This window comes from Argopecten irradians, chromosome 1 (assembly GCF_041381155.1).
Source record: "Argopecten irradians isolate NY chromosome 1, Ai_NY, whole genome shotgun sequence".
In the NCBI taxonomy this organism is placed as follows: Eukaryota; Metazoa; Mollusca; class Bivalvia; order Pectinida; family Pectinidae; genus Argopecten; species Argopecten irradians.
In genome coordinates, this window is record NC_091134.1 from 40,900,313 (window position 1) to 40,920,158 (window position 19,846).

General features: G+C 36.7%; 1 protein-coding gene across 1 annotated transcript in view; it reads right to left on the bottom strand.

Moving 5' to 3' along the window:
* LOC138327950 (arginyl-tRNA--protein transferase 1-like) overlaps window positions 1-3,341 on the bottom strand; it is a 183,117-nt gene extending 179,776 nt beyond the window's left edge. The window contains exons 1-2 of the mRNA XM_069274455.1: window positions 3,207-3,341; window positions 2,644-2,786 (exon numbers count right to left, since the gene is read on the bottom strand). The gene's annotated coding sequence lies outside the window, so the exon portion shown is untranslated. The remainder of the gene's footprint in view (window positions 1-2,643; window positions 2,787-3,206) is intronic.
* Window positions 3,342-19,846: the final 16,505 nt, after the last annotated feature.

Sequence of the window (19,846 nt, forward strand, 5' to 3'; positions counted from 1 at the left end):
AAAAACAGTAGTTCAGCCAAGTGTGCTTAATAATCATATTAAGTGATCTTTCATGTTGAAATTGGCTGTTTGACACCCTAAGAAAGTGACCATATCATCCCTACTATAAGAGATTAGAGTTTTAGAGTCAAAATTAATGTACCAACATGTAGTCTGGTGAAAACTAAAGAGAAACCAAGAAGAAGATTTTAACTATTATAAACTATATTATTCTGATTACAAATTTAAAGTTTTTCAGATGGTAATATTGAAATAAAATTACTTTTTTTCATGTAGATTTGTGTGTCGTGTAAGGATGAGTGGTCAGTTTAGATGTCGTCTCTATATATAACGGTACGCCTTATGACATTGTGACACCTCAGTGACTTGGTCTTTGAGCTGCTGTCACTTATATGGCTTTGTGGTCAGTTAATGGTTGCCTTGCAATGAGCTATTATGAGAAAATGAGCATACAGATTAGCTGGTCATATCATAAACGATCATCAACTGCCTTATTTCAGCCTCAGACTCTGCACCTGGGTTATGTGGTTCAGGTTTGATATAGTAACAACTCATTAAGCCACAACAACATGGAGATATGATAGCCTCTGTGAGATAATCAAAGGACTAGACTGGGTTGACTTTTGTTCAATGTTGACCAGGAAACCCAATCAGTAGAGCATCCATCTAGTGTTCGAGGTCCAAAATTCAAACCCTGGTCTGGCCGATACATTTTCTCCTCTCATGTTACAAACATGGTGTCCAACAAAATACCCACAGTGGTGGTATAAGACTTGAAGAAATGAGGGAGAACAATTTAGGATAATCATAGACGACCAGATAGCTCAATATTGGTGGAGCATCCAGCTAGTTTTTATTAAGGATCAGGGTTCAAGCCCCAGTCTTACCACAACATTGTATTCTCTCCTGTTACAGAGCTCTACAGATTTATACCTTTCCATGAAACTAATTCCTGATAAGACATTTTGAACGGAGATGTTCATAAAACCATGCATGTAAACCAAGAGGAATTTACTCATTGAAAAGGTAACCTTACAGTACTCAAGTAAGTTAAAACACCTCATGCATGCAAAAGTGATGTTAATTATTCATTTGTCATTTGTAAGTCTGAGTCTTCTGCAAAATATAATGTTGCCTTTATGGTAAAGATACTTAATCCAATGTCTGGTTGGCAAATTTGCCAAACCTTTAATTTTCAGACAGATTGCTGACTGCAGTCATGTGTTATGATGTCATGTAATATTAATAAGCAGTCTATGTATACCAAATCCCTAAATAATTAGTCAAGTATGCCACACAGCAACCTATTTATAGTTATAGGTCAAAGTTCTTCCATTCATAGATATAAAATTCTCTTTTCCATATGTCCTAATAAATCATGGTTGTATGAAATATATTCAAACGTGCAGGTATATTAGCAAATACTTTTTGTTCATTACTCTGGCATAACCTGAATATTAACAAATTTTTTGTATAAGTATGATAAATAATGTCTGAAATCTGGCATAATATAGGATACATTTCTTACAAATAGATAAATTCTGAATTTCTACTTTTATGCTTAGCATTTAAATGAGATATTAAACACTAGACCAAAAGAAATTCACATGAAAAGAATAAGGAAACGTTATACAGAAAATATTGCTTATTTGAGATATACATCACATGGCAAAAAATATTTTCTTGGAAAATGATAATTTTCGAATTAAGTCTTCACAAAATACATTTTCATCAAATCAGAGGCTGCAATGATCGCTGGCTTGAAAACTTGATCCAATGAAAAGAGAAGAGTGCACTAAATCAAACTTACATTTTAATTAAGTATGCAAAGCCTGATGGCAATCATATAATAATAATTATATAGTTACTTAGACAAGCTAGCTATGCTAAAGTAGACTACACGCCACACACAGATGATTATTATTATATGGATACATGAACTTGAAGCAGAACTATATGCCTCCTCTAATTTTCATAAGCGGGAAAAGGAACAAAAACTGTTGTTATCACCTTAGAAATGAATACAAAAAAGGTTACCAAACAGATACAATAAATGGGTCATTGTCAAGGTCACCAAGCTTCCAGCTCCAAAAATGGACCATAATTGTGAACTCTATCAAGCTCATAGATACAAAAAATGGGCCATTTTCAAAGTTACAAAGTTCACAGATTAAAGACATTAACTATACCAGTGTCAAGGTTACTTGCTTACAAAACCAAAATAGACCATTCATGCTTAAGGCAAAAATTTCACAGACACAATAAATGATGTGTCATTTTCAAGGTCACAAAGTTAGATACAAGAAATTGATCACTGTCAAGGTCATGTAGCTTACAGATACAAGAAATGAAGCACAGTGAAGGTCAAGTGACAAACTGAAACAAGTTGTAATAGTGATCTTTTATAAATACAGATCTGCCAGAATATGTTAGAGTATATGTTCAGTGCAACATAGCAAAGCCTGTCATACAAGTTGAAGAAGTTTAGTAGTGTCCATCCTGTAAAACATTTACAAAAAGTAGCAATCAAGCAGTGTTCACACAAAAATACTTAAAATCAAACATATAATGTTAACTTTAATACAATTTTGAATGCCAATATCTTTAATTATTTTATGACTATTTGTTTACTTTTCCACCTACCTTTCTCTACCTTTTGTTGTTTTGTGGAACCAAATATAGTCAGTGTTTTATCTGCATGTGAATTCACATCCTTGAGCTGCTTCGCATTGCCTCTTTGAAACTACATGTCTACTTGTGAGATCTTTAGGGGAGGTCCTGTTGTCCTAAAACGATATTTTATATACAACTTATCTATCAAAGTCTAATAGTACTTCAATGCTTTTCATCGTATCCATGTTTGTATTTGTTGATTTTGTTACAATTTTTTATTGAAATCAAATTTATGTATCGATCCAAACAAAATAACATTATGTGGAGATTGGTACATGTACTTGGCCAGAACTGTCTGGTTGCTGACCAGTTGGTCACTAGTTGAATTTTCTCAGAGGTTTTTAACATGTTATACTTATGAAAATTCCATATAAAACATGATTAAATTTTTCATGACATTAATAGGTCAAACTCGTGCGGTTTGTTTTATTTGTCAAAAGCTAATGAGCAAACGTCAACTTTGTACAACAGCATTCATTAGCTAGGCCTACTAGCTAGAACTACTTGTTCTTTTAAGTCGGCGTCAGGATTACCTTCATTATACACATGCTTTACAAATCTGCAATATGAAGGGAATATTCGTAAATCTTATTGTTGCAAAGTTGCTAAATGTCAGTGTGTTTCAGGCTTCAATTTTGTATCCGTGCTCCATGCAAACTTGTGATAACTTCAATAACCGGAAATACAGCGACACTTCTAATGTAACAAATTAAGAGCGGACCACAATTTCCGGACAAAACAAAGAATAAAGATCATCCACTAAAATGCCATTGCAAACAGATGCTATTGTTATGTAAAAATGACTATTTAGATCAAACTTTGAGAATTATTTCCATTTTCTATTTTTCGAATTTGTGAAATTGCAAAAAGTTTTTATTTTATTTTATTGTTTTATTTTACTTGTCTTTATAAACAGCCTACATTTTGAGAGGGAACTTTTAAATACTTCGAAAATCTACAGCGTATTGAAATGTGACAATGACTTATAACCAGCTACCATTTTATTCATGAATCGAACGTTTTGTTGCGAAAAGAGTCCTTTTACCAAAACTACCGATTTCGAATATAAGGCCCTGTGTACGCTAATCCTAATTAGTTTTTGTCTACTTTTAGCTAAACAAATGATAAAATACAGGTTCGTGTTCAACCCCATATACCATATCTAAAGGTAAGCGAGAAGTAAGTTAAACTGGCATTCGTTGATAAACCCAGACAAGTTCAGAAACATCCAATCAAGTCTTTGAATACATGTAACATGTAAGGCTAGAAGGTTATCTGGGGTGGAAAAATAATATACTTTTATCAACTTCAATTTAGCTTACTGTAACTCTATAGCCTCTGATTCTACCACTACCAATTGTCAGCTGACCTTCGTCATTTAACACTGTGAAACTGCCCTGGTTTATTTTTCGTCACTTTTGGCACCCGTTTACACATTAATCCCACCAGAGTTCCTCTATTACAGATAGCCGGATACAAAACAACCACAAGACACGCAAGACGGCAGACTATCACAGGGCCTTTCAATGTGATAATGCTGGACTGTATCACAACCGGTTGGGACTCCACAAAAATGAACTGATAACTTTGTACGTGTGTCATTTAACCCAGATTTACCATTATAAACTTGTGGAAATTTGTTTGATGGCCATGCTTTGATTGTGCCCCTGCCAGCTTCTCCTTTACGATTCAATATTAATGTCTTTTCCAAGTTGTTTTAAAACTTTTATCCTCACAGGATGAATGAAGCATGCTTTCTTTATCCAAACTAAGGCATGTTTTGAACACGTAAAATGTTTACTTAGCTGTAATTTCAAATGAATCTGCAAAGTCAGCTAAATGTTCTGGTTGTATGTTTGTCAATAAAAACATATCGCTCAACAACCAAATTTCTGTTGCTGCAGCTGAGAAGATCTTATTGCATGTAAAAGTCAATTTAATTGAAATCACACCGTACAGCTCTTTTTTGTGTTAGTTACATGGAATTTTAAATGCAGTGGGCGATATGATTTTAATCAGATTGCCGTGAAATACTCGCGGAAAATTACAAATTATAGCAACATCTGGTGAAACTCTATCATAAACTCGACCCCAGGCGTTAGGTCTGTATATCGTAACACCTGCTGCTATTGTTTGTTTTATTTATCAATTATTTGTTTGTTTATTTTTCTTTCTTTTTTTTATTTGTTTGGGTTTTTTTCATTTGTTTGTTTTCGTTTATTTGGGACTGTTTGTTGAATTGATTGTTGTGCTTGTGTTTTTAATTTGTTTGTTAGTTGATTGGTTTGTTTGGTTGTTTTTAATACCTATCCCTGATACCGGATATGCTCTCATTAGTCTCATACTATAGGACCCTTACAAATCAGCAAAAGAACGCTCACACTATCATGTAAGAGAGTTTCCTTTAGGAAATGTCTTAGTAGTCCAGGATAAATAAATCCCTCAAAAAACAATCCGTGTTCATGTGCAGGGCACATTATTTTTTATTTTCACACGAGATTAATCTAATTGTTTAAAAAGCTTATCGGAAAACGAATGAAGTTGACATAGACCTTGAAACGTACTCCATTTTCACTTATAGATATAAATCTATCGACGAAGTGTTATCTTTAAATAACAAATCTTTATCGGATATGTGTACCCTGTGGCACTTTAAATCAAGGACACTTTAGACTAGAACATAGACCGTGTAATTTTCCATTTTCTGATTGTCAGTACGATATTTATCTGGCTTTCCTATACCTACCGGGGCTACTGTCCAGATTGAGTGATATATCCAAGGGCTTGCTCCTAATACTGCAATGTTCGTGACAGATGTTAATTACTGACAGAAAATGTAACTTTACAATGCTCTCTTTCTTGTATTTAAAATTTAGGAATACTATGGAGATGTTTTATCGATGTACATGATTCGAAGTTCCGCGTTTTGTATTCACCGATTTCATTATCTTTACTCCTAAGCCATCCGCGATACTCCAGGGTTTCCGATCACTTACAATCTCTACACCCCTGGAGAATCGAGGATGCTCACCAGACAGACCACGAACTTGTAACGAACAATGGACAGGTATTTTGATCTTCAGATGATTTTTTTCTCCTGGTATTCCAATGTGTCTCGGTTTATAAAACTAGACATATGAAGTGTTGACTTAGCCAATAAACATAATATTATTTACACATACATTACAGTGATTTACGAGTTCCGTTGATCAAGCAGAAGCTGAATACTATTTGTAGTGTAGTTTGTGGAGCATGTCCAAACAAGTTCGTTGTAAGCATTCAAGTTATATTATTGTTTCCTTCGTTTATCTATTTTGCATCAAAATCACGACTGTGTTTATTTGTTAAATTGCTACGAATGACGTTTATCGTGCATACATGTGTATGTATTTATCTGCATCCACAGAGCTGTGTGGAATCATAGGCTTTAGGAAATTTAACACAATCGGAAAAATATTTTTGGCAGAAACAGTACATATTCAGAAAGAACAGCAAATTGCGTGACTTCCATACACAATAAAAAGATTTCCTTGTCATTCTAAGCTATCCTAAATATTGTTTTTTTTTCGAATGGCATATGTTTTGTTTTTTTTTCGAATGGCATATGTTTGCATAAATTACACTAGAAACATGGTTTCCGTAGTAACCCGATCTCCTAAAAATCTATGTTACAAATCCCTAGATTTGGGTTTTATTATTGTACCTGCTACCCTATTGTATGATCTTAAAAGGCGACTAAATATAGGATCTTATCTTTTCTCTTCTTCCTAACTAACGTTCTTCTTCCTAACGCCTCCCTTGACACCGCCTCACGTTTGGCCTTCGGTTGAGCGCTCCCCTGTGAGGAAGCTCTGGGTTCTGTCCCCTGGCCAAGACATACTAAAGTCTATAAAAGTGGTAGTTTCTGCTCCTATTTAGCGCTCAATATTAAGGGAGTGGGACGACTGGTTCGCCCGTTCTCAGTATTAATGTAACCGGGTAGGGTGTATTGCTTGGTGTCTTTGGCGGTATGCTTCAGTGATATAGCACTATGAAGAAGACATAACACGAGTATACCACAGCCTCCAAAAAAACACACCTCGCACTCCACACACGCAAGACATCGTATTCATGGGAGGCCGTCATTCTGGCTGTAACTTAATAAACCAAACAAAACAAACCCCTATGTACCACATTACAATCTCTCCCAAAACTATGTTACAAACCCCTGTGGTCTGGAAATCACGATCTACAGCAGAGATTAGCATAGGGTGCTCACTCAGATGTACCACATGATCACAATAACAAATTGACATTCATATTACATGTATTAAGTTATACGTACATGTATATTGATATCTTGTGAACGTATCTACATGTAAGTCAATTAGTTTTTAATGTGGATATCAACTATTTCACAAATGGAGTGAGAATATCTGCCCTCAAATTTTAGTATCATGACAATTTATCGTGCAATGAACACATGTAATTGTAGTGAATTAAAGGTAAATACGTAGTTGAATAGGACATCATTATCTATCCTTGATGTGGTACTGTGTAGGACAAATGGATGTAGAGCACTGAACACCAGACCTGGACATATATATCTATGTATTTACAATAAGTTGTTCTATATCATGTTTACTGAGCTTTACAACTCTGACCTTACTTACAGATCTGGAATAAGATGTGGATGTAGCTACTGATTACATGTAGTAATAAATCATATTTATTATTTACAAAACATGCTGAGAATAAGAAATCTACAACCCTCACATAAGGTAAATAACCTACTACAACCGGAAACCTGCAGGGCCTTCAACAAAAATCAGTTAATTGCTGAAATAATTGATACTATGATTTATATCAATATTTTACATCAACTATGAATAACAACACACAATATATATGCATATTAGTGATAGGGGATTCACATGTGTGGATTGTGAATAAGAAAAAAATCTAACATCAAGGCTCCGGAAAACTGCCATGTATACTTAATGCACATAGTGGTATTTGAACTTTTAGTAGTGAAATACAGCTTAAAAAGATCAATTATTATTCATCGTAAAGTCGGTTATTTTAACAGACCAAAACTCCATGATTTTCATTTAAAAAGATATTCGCTATATATCTAGCTTCAAAAGCATTACGTATTTCACGACCATGTTATGAGCATTTTCCTCGAATATGTCATTCGTACGAAAATAACCGTCTAAAAGAATATAATTGTTTTGTGATGATCTACGTTATAATATAATTCAGAATGTATTTCAGAAGTGTTGATATGAAGAAAGAAGGAGTACCCAGCGTCCGCGAAAAATGGTTATCTTTACCCACTTGTGCCCCAACATGTATATCTAAATCTACAGCTTGTCCCCAACGACAACAGAAAAGAGAAGAACGCCATTTTGACTGCTCCAACTTCAAATTAAATTCTGCAATTGGAACTAAAACCAGTATGCTTAAGGACAATATATAACAATATGCAAATATGTTAACTGTTTATAGCATTGTTTGCTTAAGTCATGTTTTTGCCTCTCCTTCTTCCGCCCTGACATCTATAAAGCATCTTTAAAGCAGTCAAAGAGATCTTTAGTGGCCCTATTGACATTAAGCATAATAATTTGATAGCCTATCAAGTTTGTTTTAATGAATCACCTTGATTCATTGCCAAGGTCACCAGGGTGAGATATGAAGAGAATATCTTTATCAGCTAGTGACATTTGCCTTGTAGCTTGCTGGGATGAAAGGCTACCAATTGTGTTCAAAGAATTCGGCCTGATTTAAAAATAAATATTTTTTAAAAACTGAAATGACAAGAACCGTTTTAAGAGCATGCAAAACTTACCATAGTAAAAATAGAGAGACCCTTACTTCCTTATATCTTTAATGTTTCGTTTTTTGGTTTTTTTTTTCAAACATATATTGTACTAGAAGTTATGGATATGGATGAACATGTAGGTAGCCATGGTCAAACTTTTCACTTTGAGATATGTTTATTGTGACATAAACCCTATATAGATACATGTACATAGACTGTCCATGATGAGCCAAACAAATAAAGTCTTGAATATGAATTTTGAAAAAGAATGCTTCAATGTAAAAACAAACAAACAACAAAATCTACATTGATTAAAACAGGATATATACAGTATAGTACACATTGTATGTAGGTTTATTAAAGGATCTACATTGATTAAAACAGGATATATACAGTATAGTACACATTGTATGTAGGTTTATTAAAGGATCTACATTGATTAAAACAGCCAACAATATAGGCAGGTTTAGCAGACTGATCTTGAAATATCCCAGGTTGGACAACAAATAGCTTAAGGTCAGAGAATGTCAGAGTGGCATGATATGTTATTAGGTGCTGACATAATTCCCAACATACAAGTATCATCTCCTTGGAAGAAAATATTTTCAAATAAATGTCACACTTTTACATGGTATAGATAAAAGTGATTTAAGGATGTATATAACTACTGTCTCATGTAGTCATATAACTAAGAATGGCAAGTAGGACAACAAATGCGCCAGAAGGACAATATAGGGACAAGAAGGACTGTACAGGGGCAAATAGGACTATATAGGGGCAAGTAGGACTACCTATGAGCAAGTAGGACTATATAAGGGCAAGTAGGAATACACAATTGGGCAAGTAAGAGTAAACAGGAGCAAAAAGGACTACCGTATAGTCGCGAGTAGGACTACACACGGGCAAGTAGGAATACACATGGACAAGAAGGACTACACATGAGCAAATAGGACTACATAAACGGCAAGTAGGACTACAGCTGAGCAAGTAGGAGTATGCATGGCCCACTAGGACTATACATGAGCAAGTAGGACTACAGATGGGCAAGTAGGACTACACATGGGCCAGTAGGACTACACATGGGCAAGTAGGACGACACAAGGACTAGTAGGACTACATAAGGGAAATGAGGACTATGCATGGGCAAGTAGGACTACACATGGGCAAGTAGGACTACACATGGGCAAGTAGGACTACACATGGACAAGTAGAACTACACATGGGCAAGTAGGACTACACATGGACAAGTAGAACTACATAAAGGCAAATATGACTACACAAGGGCAAGTAGAACTGTACAAGGGCAAGTAGAACTGTACAGGGGCAAGAAGGACTACACATGGACTGGTAAGACTTATCACATGGACAAGTAGGACTAAATTAAATTGTATGGGCAAGTAGGACTACACAAGCAAGGGCACATATACAAGTACAGCTAGCATGATCAGGACGGACTTAAAACAGAGATGTTTAAAGCGGACATAAGAACACAATACACACTTACAAAAGAAATGGGACTGAAAGGAGCAGGATTAAAAAACTACCTTATATAATGATACATTGTATTTTGGAAAAAAACCACCAAGATATATATAATGAAAAGTGCATTTTTCTGCCTCCTACAATATCCCAGGAATAACATCATTTAAACTACAAAATTTTACTCCTGTATTTGAGTCTCCATATCTCTTTTCAAAGTAATCTATGAGTTGGAACCTTGGTAGTCCCAGTAGTGTGTTGTACCAATGCTACATGCCTGGGTGTGTAGGAAACCCAGGTATGTCTAAATGTGTAAGAGCTGAGCAGGACTTCAGTGTGTAGAGGGGACGAGATGACAGAATGAGGTCATTTTTGTCCTAAATGTCATAAGTAGACATGTTTCTATTGATTTACCTATGTCAAAGGTTGCTTTACTAACAGATATATCCCAATAATGACCATAACCCAGTGCTGAACCAATATACCTCACACATTTTAGCACTTCTGCCTCACAGCCTTTCCGCACCTATGAATGAATCTTAGTACTAGGCTTGTTTAAGACATTTTATTTACTCATATATTACCATGGCAATCCATCATCATAACATTACTTGGGGGTGTTCTCTTCCTTACATGCTGTATATAATGACCCAGGAAATCTTACCTGTGTTATAGAGCAGTATCAAACCCACTTGGTCTTTTTCATTAACTTAAAACTTCGGTATACAAGTATATGTATATGTAATAAACAATTTTTTTATTTCTTTTTTTCTTTTAAATTCATTTTTTTACAATTTCGTTTTCAGGTGTGTTACTCAAAGTTTTTTTGCTTCATATGGCTCACAAAAATGAAAATTTATGTGAGGTAATAAAATGTCATCTGGGATGGACCAATTCTTTGAACTGATTGAGTACAATATCAAGCAGACACTGTTTACATGTACTAATGGGATAAGTAATAGGTGGTTTGTGGATTATCTGATACAGCCACTGTTAGGATAGCATGTAAACCACCGGATACAGCCACTGTTAGGATAGCATGTAAACCACCGGATACAGCCACTGTTAGGATAGCATGTAAACCACCAGATACAGCCACTGTTAGGATAGCATGTAAACCACCAGATACAGCCACTGTTAGGATAGCATGTAAACCACCGGATACAGCCACTGTTAGGATAGCATGTAAACCACCAGATACAGCCACTGTTAGGATAGCATGTAAACCACCAGATACAGCCACTGTTAGGATAGCATGTAAACCACCAGATACAGCCACTGTTAGGATAGCATGTAAACCACCAGATACAGCCACTGTTAGGATAGCATGTAAACCACCAGATACAGCCACTGTTAGGATAGCATGTAAACCACCGGATACAGCCACTGTTAGAATAGCATGTAAACCACCGGATACAGCCACTGTTAGGATAGCATGTAAACCACCGGATACAGCCACTGTTAGGATAGCATGTAAACCACCAGATACAGCCCCTATTAGGATAGCATGTAAACCACCGGATACAGCCACTGTTAGGATAGCATGTAAACCACCAGATACAGCCACTGTTAGGATAGCATGTAAACCACCAGATACAGCCACTGTTAGGATAGCATGTAAACCACCAGATACAGCCACTGTTAGGATAGCATGTAAACCACCAGATACAGCCACTGTTAGGATAGCATGTAAACCACCAGATACAGCCACTGTTAGGATAGCATGTAAACCACCAGATACAGCCACTGTTAGGATAGCATGTAAACCACCAGATACAGCCACTGTTAGGATAGCATGTAAACAACCAGATACAGCCACTGTTAGGATAGCATGTAAACCACCAGATACAGCCTCTGTTAGGATAGCATGTAAACCACCAGATACAGCCACTGTTAGGATAGCATGTAAACCCCCTGACAGCCACTGTTAGGATAGCATGAAAACCACCAGATACAGCCACTGTTAGTATAGCATGTAAACCACTAGATACAGTCACTGTTAGGATAGCATGTAAACCACCTGACAGCCACTCTTAGGATAGCATGTAAACCACCAGATACAGCCACTGTTAGGATAGCATGTAAACCACCAGATACAGCCACTGTTAGGATAGCATGTAAACCACCTGACAGCCACTGTTAGGATAGCATGTAAACCACCAGATACAGCCACTGTTAGGATTGCATGTAAACCACCAGATACAGCCACTGTTAGAATAGCATGTAAACCACCAGATACAGCCACTGTTAGGATAGCATGTAAACCACCTGACAGCCACTCTTGGTATGTGGTTAAGATATGGTTAAGATAAATTCATTATGTTAAATTACATCTAATATGTTAAAAATTATTAAAGGCCCGCTACATTTCCGAAGCAAAAATTATTAGTTTCTAAAAGCAACAGTAACATAATAATATTAATATTGATGGCAGAAAATGGGATTACATCACAAACAAATGCAACATTGAGTGAGGATTCATTTCGCTGTTTTGCCGTCTGGCACAGTTTTTTTCAACTGGTAATTAAGACGACGGATGGAAACATAATACGACCCACGTTATGAAAATTAATATTTTATTTATTTTTATTGAATTGTTTAGAAGGTGATGATAAGTATAATATTAATGTTAAGCTAATATTTTTTGCGACTCTACAAAAGTATATAATCTTGTTTAACTTTCCGATAATGAAAATTAAATGTCATTACGAAAGGTAGTGGGCCTTTAAGACGTGAAATATTATATATGGTACACAGAAATGGAGTGGTTTAGAGTATGCTACTCATAACATGTGAGTGTATCTATAAATCTCAGATCCCTGTGCTTTTGAAAATGTGAGCAGGGGTACATAAACAAAATTTGAATTGTTATGACAAAGTTTTCCTTCCTTTTCCATACCAGTTCATATATATATATGTATCTGGGACTAACCGGCTGTGACATATATATCTAACACTAGCCTCGATAACTGCGTAATACCCAGGCTCACTGTTTTTTGTCACTATAAATCAAATTCTTTCATCCTGCTTCTTATTTAGAAACTCTATGTCCTGAATAATTATGGCAAATTAAAGCAACATAGCCTTAATTAACCTGACACACAATCCTGATAAGTATCTTTAAAACAAAGGTTCGGAGCTGTGACATATTGAGATGAAGGTCTACCAAACATTTAAACAATATTAAATTACTTTAAAAATTCTCTTTCTTTCTCAGTTACTAAATTTCGCAATTTCCAATACAAGACATTTTCGAGATTAACTTTAAACCTTAAAAGTGTCAAAATGAAAGTTTTTTTTCATTGTCCAAAGATATCTTTATACCAACACACCTAAGCCAGTAGAATGTGGGTTTACAAGCTTTCAAGAACTCAAATGTAATCAGTCAATATGATATTAAAACATCTGCCTCCTTCTGATATCTGAAAGGCAACTAACATTGTTGAAATAACTGGCCTTGACACTTTCGTTGTAATGTGGTACACTTGTATACTTTTCTCAAGCTGATTATAAGTATATACTTGTAGCGATAAAATGTGTTAACATTTTAATTTAAACAGCCTCTTTTTAAAAACCAATTAATTAAAGCCGTACCAAACAACATGTGTTATGTCAGGGCTGGATAGTAGTCTGTTTGCTTAATTGATTAGCCTTGACCTACTTTCAAGGCCATGAGGACATTTATGGTGTTTTGTTTATCACAGTCCAGTGTGAAATTTCATCTGTTGTACAAATTGGTTTCACTAAAATCAAAGGACATACATGAAATTTACATATGGATATAAAGTATTAACACGTATTACAATTGAAATCCACAATCTCAATTTAAGTAACCGGAATATTGTGGTAGATTTATTGTTGGTTTAGTTTAAATCTTATGTGTAAATAAAAGCTTGTCAAGGATCTACTTAGGGATTCAAAGTATACAATTTCAATATCATGAATTTAAGGAGTTTACTGAACCTACATTTCATAAAAAGAAATGTATTTCTACACACAACACCCCTGCCATATTGAACTGTGTACTGAATACAGATACATGTATACTTTATAGATGTTCGATCTTACTATGTAGATTAAAGCTTCCTGAATCATTTAAATATACAGACCTAGAGCAGGGTGAATCTGTATCATGTATATATATACTAATTTACTAAATACCCATTGTATCCATCAAATGTAGATAATTTCTGTTGATCAATGCACTGCATTGTTTTTATATACTACTGCCGTATATGTAAAAGCCCAACAACAATACAGTATAGATCTGAAGGATTTTAGTATGTATATCCACTGACGAAACAGGTATATTTACCTGTATAGGGAATCAATAATGTAACATATACCTTACCTGTATTTACCTGTGGTGTTTACCTATACCTGACCTAAAAGCTCCTACATTAATACCTTTATGTGTATTGGCCTTCCAAGATTTTCTCGAAGGAAACATACGACATCAAACAGAACTTTCAAAATTTTCTTGTAAGAAACATCTGAGATGATACAGGAGCATATGGCCACCTTTGATCAGGTTACAACACTTTGTTGTCTGTGAACAAGGATACAAATGTTGGTATATAAATTGATCATGTTATGAGTGATGTATAAAGTAAAGGAGATGTGTATTACATATGGAGAAAAAAATGAAGGGCATTTGTCCGAAACAATGAGATTTGAACCAATCACCTTTAAACTCTTGATGAATGCTCTAGATTGGATTAATGCGGTTTATTCAGTTTATTCGTAGTGTTTGCTTATTCACTATAAATAAATTAATGGACCATGCTATGTTTCTTTAGTTGGTTGATCCTTGACCATCAAGCTGGGGACCTTGGTTCGATTCCTTGAAATAAATGTGTGCTTTTCCTGTTATTCGTTTTGCTCTCTATACATTATTGAACAAGGTGGTGACATATAAATGTCCCAACATAGTATCAATTTAACATACAAATGATTACACAATGATCCTGTTACATAAATTTGATGAACAATAGACATATAGTTTTACATAAATTCCTATATTCTGTATTTGCATATTACAGAATTACCCCCCTTGCTGGTAGGTATTCATTGTGACGTCCGTTATTTTTGTGCGCACAATCCACATTGTTTTCTCCAAAAAGTATAACGTGACACTTGCAAACACAATTGACGTCACTATCAATACCTACTGCAACGGCACATAACTCTGTAATATGCAAATACAGAATATAGTGAAAAGGCCTAAGAGGACTGCATCTCTCATTGTATGTTTGTTCTTGCTCTGTTGTTGTTCATTAGTTTGCAATAGTCATAGTTTACTCACTTAGAGAAATTGTTGACATTTTGTTTGACAAAAAGGTCAAGGTCATACACTTTAATAGTTAAGGCAGACTATCAGAGTTTACCTGCCAGATACCTGGTCATTGAACAGCGAACTTGCCACTTGCCATCAGTGTAACAATATCTGTTCTTTAATGGACTTGTAGGTTATATTCAGCTAATCTATCTGCTGTTGTCACCTGGTGTACACAGGTGAATCACCCTGTGACAGAAGGTAGGATTCTACCCAACCTCATCGAGGCAATAACCTTAATGATAGATTATTAGCCATCTCTGAGCAGTCATATCAGGTGTTATCCTGGAATAAATATCTTATAAACAATATTTGTGTATCTGATATAGCCCACCTGTGTATGCTCTATCACAGGTGTACGACGCGCGCAAAAAAAAAAAATACTAAAAAGTATTTTTAGTATTTTTTTTTTGCGCGCGTCGTAAACCTGTAGCTCTATCATCTGCTGGATTTCATTTTAAGAATATCCAACTGAACTGATGTAGGTAAACCCTTTTCCTTTTTATGATTAATAAAAATTACGATTACCAAGGTATTTAACATATTCCATTTGACATCAACACCACATGCTAAAGTAGTCCAAATCCATTTAGTCTACAGTCTACAGTAATCCCCAACTCTTCAGTCTACAGTAGTCCCCAACTCTCCAGTCTACAGTAGTCCCCAACCCTCCAGTCTACAGTAGTCATCAACTCTCCAGTCTACAGTAGTCCCCAACTCTCCAGTCTACAGTAGTCCCCAACTCTCCAGTCTACAGTAGTCCCCAACTCTCCAGTCTACAATAGTCCCAAACCTTCCGGTCTACAGTAGTCCCCAACACTCCAGTCTACAGTAGTCCCCAACTCTCCAGTCTACAGTACAGTAGTCAACTCTCCAGTCTACAGTAGTCCCCAACTCTCCAGTCTACAATAGTCCCAAACCTTCCGGTCTACAGTAGTCCCCAACACTCCAGTCTACAGTAGTCCCCAACTCTCCAGTCTACAGTAGTCATCAACTCTCCAGTCTACAGTAGTCCCCAACTCTCCAGTCTACAGTAGTCCCCAACTCTCCAGTCTTCAGTAGTCCCCAACCATCCAGTCTTCAGTAGTCCTCAACTCTCCAGTCCACAGTAGTCCCCAACTCTCCAGTATACATTAGTCCCCAACTCTCCAGTCTACAGTAGTCCCCAACTCTCCAGTCTACAGTAGTCCCCAACTCTCCAGTCTACAGTAGTCCCCAACTCTCCAGTCTACAGTAGTCCCCAACTCTCCAGTCTACAGTAGTCCCCAACTCTCCAGTCTACAGTAGTCCCCAACCCTCCAGTCTACAGTAGTCCCCAACTCTCCAGTCCACAGTAGTCCCCAACTCTCCAGTCTACAGTAGTCACCAACCCTCCAGTCTACAGTAGTCCCCAACTCTCCAGACTACAGTAGTCCCCAACTCTCCAGTCTACAGTAGTCCCCAACCCTCCAGTCTACAATAGTCCCTAACTCTCCAGTCTACAGTAGCCCCTAACTCTCCAGTCTACAGTAGTCTCCAACTCTCCAGTCTACAGTAGTCTCCAACTCTCCAGTCCACAGTAGTCCCCAACCCTCAAATTTACAATAGTCCTCACCTCCTAGTCTACAGTAGTCCCTAACTCTTCGGTCTATAGTAGTCCCTACCTCTCCAGTCTACATTAGTCCCTAACTCTCCAGTCTACATAAGTCCCTAACTCTCTAGTCTACAGTAGTCCTTACCTCCCAGTCTACATTAGTCCTCAACCCTCCAGTCTAAGTCCTCAACCCTCCAGTCTACAGTAGACTCCAACTCTCCAGTCTACAGTTGTCCCTAACTCTCCAGTCTACAATAGTCCCCAAATTTCCAGTCTAGAGTAGTCCATAATTCTCCAGTCTATAGTAGTCCCTACCTCTCCAGTCTACATTAGTCCCTAACTCTCCAGTCTACATAAGTCCCTAACTCTCTAGTCTACAGTAGTCCTTACCTCCCAGTCTACATTAGTCCTCAACCCTCCAGTCTAAGTCCTCAACCCTCCAGTCTACAGTAGACTCCAACTCTCCAGTCTACAGTTGTCCCTAACTCTCCAGTCTACAATAGTCCCCAAATTTCCAGTCTAGAGTAGTCCATAATTCTCCAGTCTACAGTTGTCCCTAACTCTCCAGTCTATAGTAGTCCCTAACTCTCCAGTCTACAGTAGCCTCTAGCCCTCAAGTCTACAGTAGTCCCTAACTCTCAAGTCTACAATAGTCCACAACATTCCAGTCTACAGTAGTCCTCAACTCTCTAGTCTACAGCAGTTCTTACCTCCCAGTCTACAGTAGTCCCTAACTCTCCAGTCTACAGTAGTCTCTAGCCCTCCAGTCTACATTAGTCCCCAACTTTCCAGTCTACAGTAGTCCCCAACTCTCCAGTCTACAGTAGTCCTTAACTCCCAGTCTACAATAGTCCTCATTCATGTACATATAGAGTCTGTTCCTGCAGACTCTTGTTCACGAAAATTCATGCTTCCGATTTAAAAAGTAAAAGCTGAAGATTGTTAGACAGTGTATAGGGTAGCCCTAGCTGGTCCACAGCCTTCCTCAGATAATGAATAGGTAATCGTTAGCAATAATTAGCTTGACCTTGAGGAATTTTGACCTTTTTATCACACCAAGAATCTGTACAGGATGTGGCAGCATTCCTTCCGATGACTAGAGAACACAGGAATCCCATTCACAGCTACATACCATACTACTGGGAAGACATCTTGTACTTATATCACAGCGGACATGTTACACACATGTGTTAACAAGTTAGGATACCAAAAGTACAATAGCCAAATCATCCACAGTTGTACCCATCTTACCATAACAAATCTTATTGAATGTGAAAAGGTAAGGAGGTCACATGCCCAACCTTAGATAAGATGGAAGTAATGTGTGACATTGTGAGCTTCCTGAGGTTTCTTTAGGTTACCTGTACTATGATATAAGTTTCCTTGGGTTGCTTGAGGTTGCCTTCTGACATTTAGTTCCTTGGAATCCCTGGGTTCTTAAGGTTACCTGCTTGCTTTTGGTTCCTCTGTGCCCCCGAGTTTCTTGAGGTTAGTGGTAACCTGCTTTCTCTCTGTTCCTCAGAGTCCCTGGGTTGCTTGGGGTTACCTGATTGCTTTTTGCACCTCACAGCCCCTGGGTTTCTTGAGGTTACCTGCTCACTTTTGGTTCCTCAAAGTACCTAGTTGCTTCGGGTGACCTGCTCTCTTTTGGTTCCTCAAATGTCCCTAGGTTGCTAGGGGTTACCTGCTTGCTTTTTGTTCCTCAGAGTTCCTGGGTTGCTTGGAATTAACTGCTTGCTTTTGGTTCCTTTGAGTAACTAGAGGTTACCTACCAACCTAAGATTAGCTGGAGGTTATGTATTTGTAATCATCTGCCTGACCCTGAATCCCCTTGGTTGTTTGTGATTACCTAGTTACCTACCTTAAAAAACTTTGAAAGGATAATGCTGTCACCTTTAGAAAGGTATAATAGGTCGGTATGTTTTATTTGTTATTCTACTCTAAATGTGGAGACTTCAATGTCTCATCATGCTTTACCAATAGTTGAAACACTGCATCTTGTTTTAATATACGGTAAGTTTAACTCACATTTAAATTCATGTAATAAAGCAATCATACTACATCTTGGTACAAATGTACCGATTTAAGGGTTTACATCCTAAAAGGTTAATCTAAGGATTCACATCAATTCACCTATTGGTAACTTTTAGAAGACTACCCACGCAAAAGGATCTTTAAATGTCACTGTATGAATATATTTTACTTAATAAATAAGAAATAAGACTACTTAAGTCCATAAAGAAGAAAACTGAGTTTCTAGATCAGACCTCCTCGGTGATGATTTTGGGGTGATTGCTTTCAATATAATCACTGTTCACATTGTTCTAGTAATGTTTTCTGTTATTTTCACAGTATTACCACCTCATAGCCACCCTCGTTATCACTTTATTATTGATATAAATGCTGCTAATTATTTGCCACTGATAATTTTGTTTATAATTTCTTGTTTACGACAATGACTACATTCAGGTTTATTAATATTAAGTCTCTGAAAAATGTTATTAACAGCCAAAGTCATTTGGGGATGTTCCAGGTTTAAAAAGTGAAGAAAGGCCAGAGTACCCAGAGAAAAAACTACCAACCAACAGTCAGTACCTGAGATCATTATATTTAAACTATAAGGTGCACTGCACAAAAATTATTACACAGCAAAAAGATTGATTTTTAAACCAAAAATATTCACTTATGAACAAATTCCTCTTTTACTGAATGATTTAAGGCAGGATAGGTGATCATGTCATTATTTATTGTATTAGCAGATACGTTGATGCTGATAATGCTCCAAAAATCAAATATTTTTTTACATTTCTGAATTCATCGACATCCAGACACAAAATACTATCAGACTTTGGCATTTTTTCCTTGGATAGATAATTCATAAAACTTTTGGACAACACGCTGAAGCCAGTGTGAGGCTCCACAAAGTCGCAAGAGGAAGACCATGGATCAAATCTGTTGCAAATATGTCATTTTCAATTTTCAA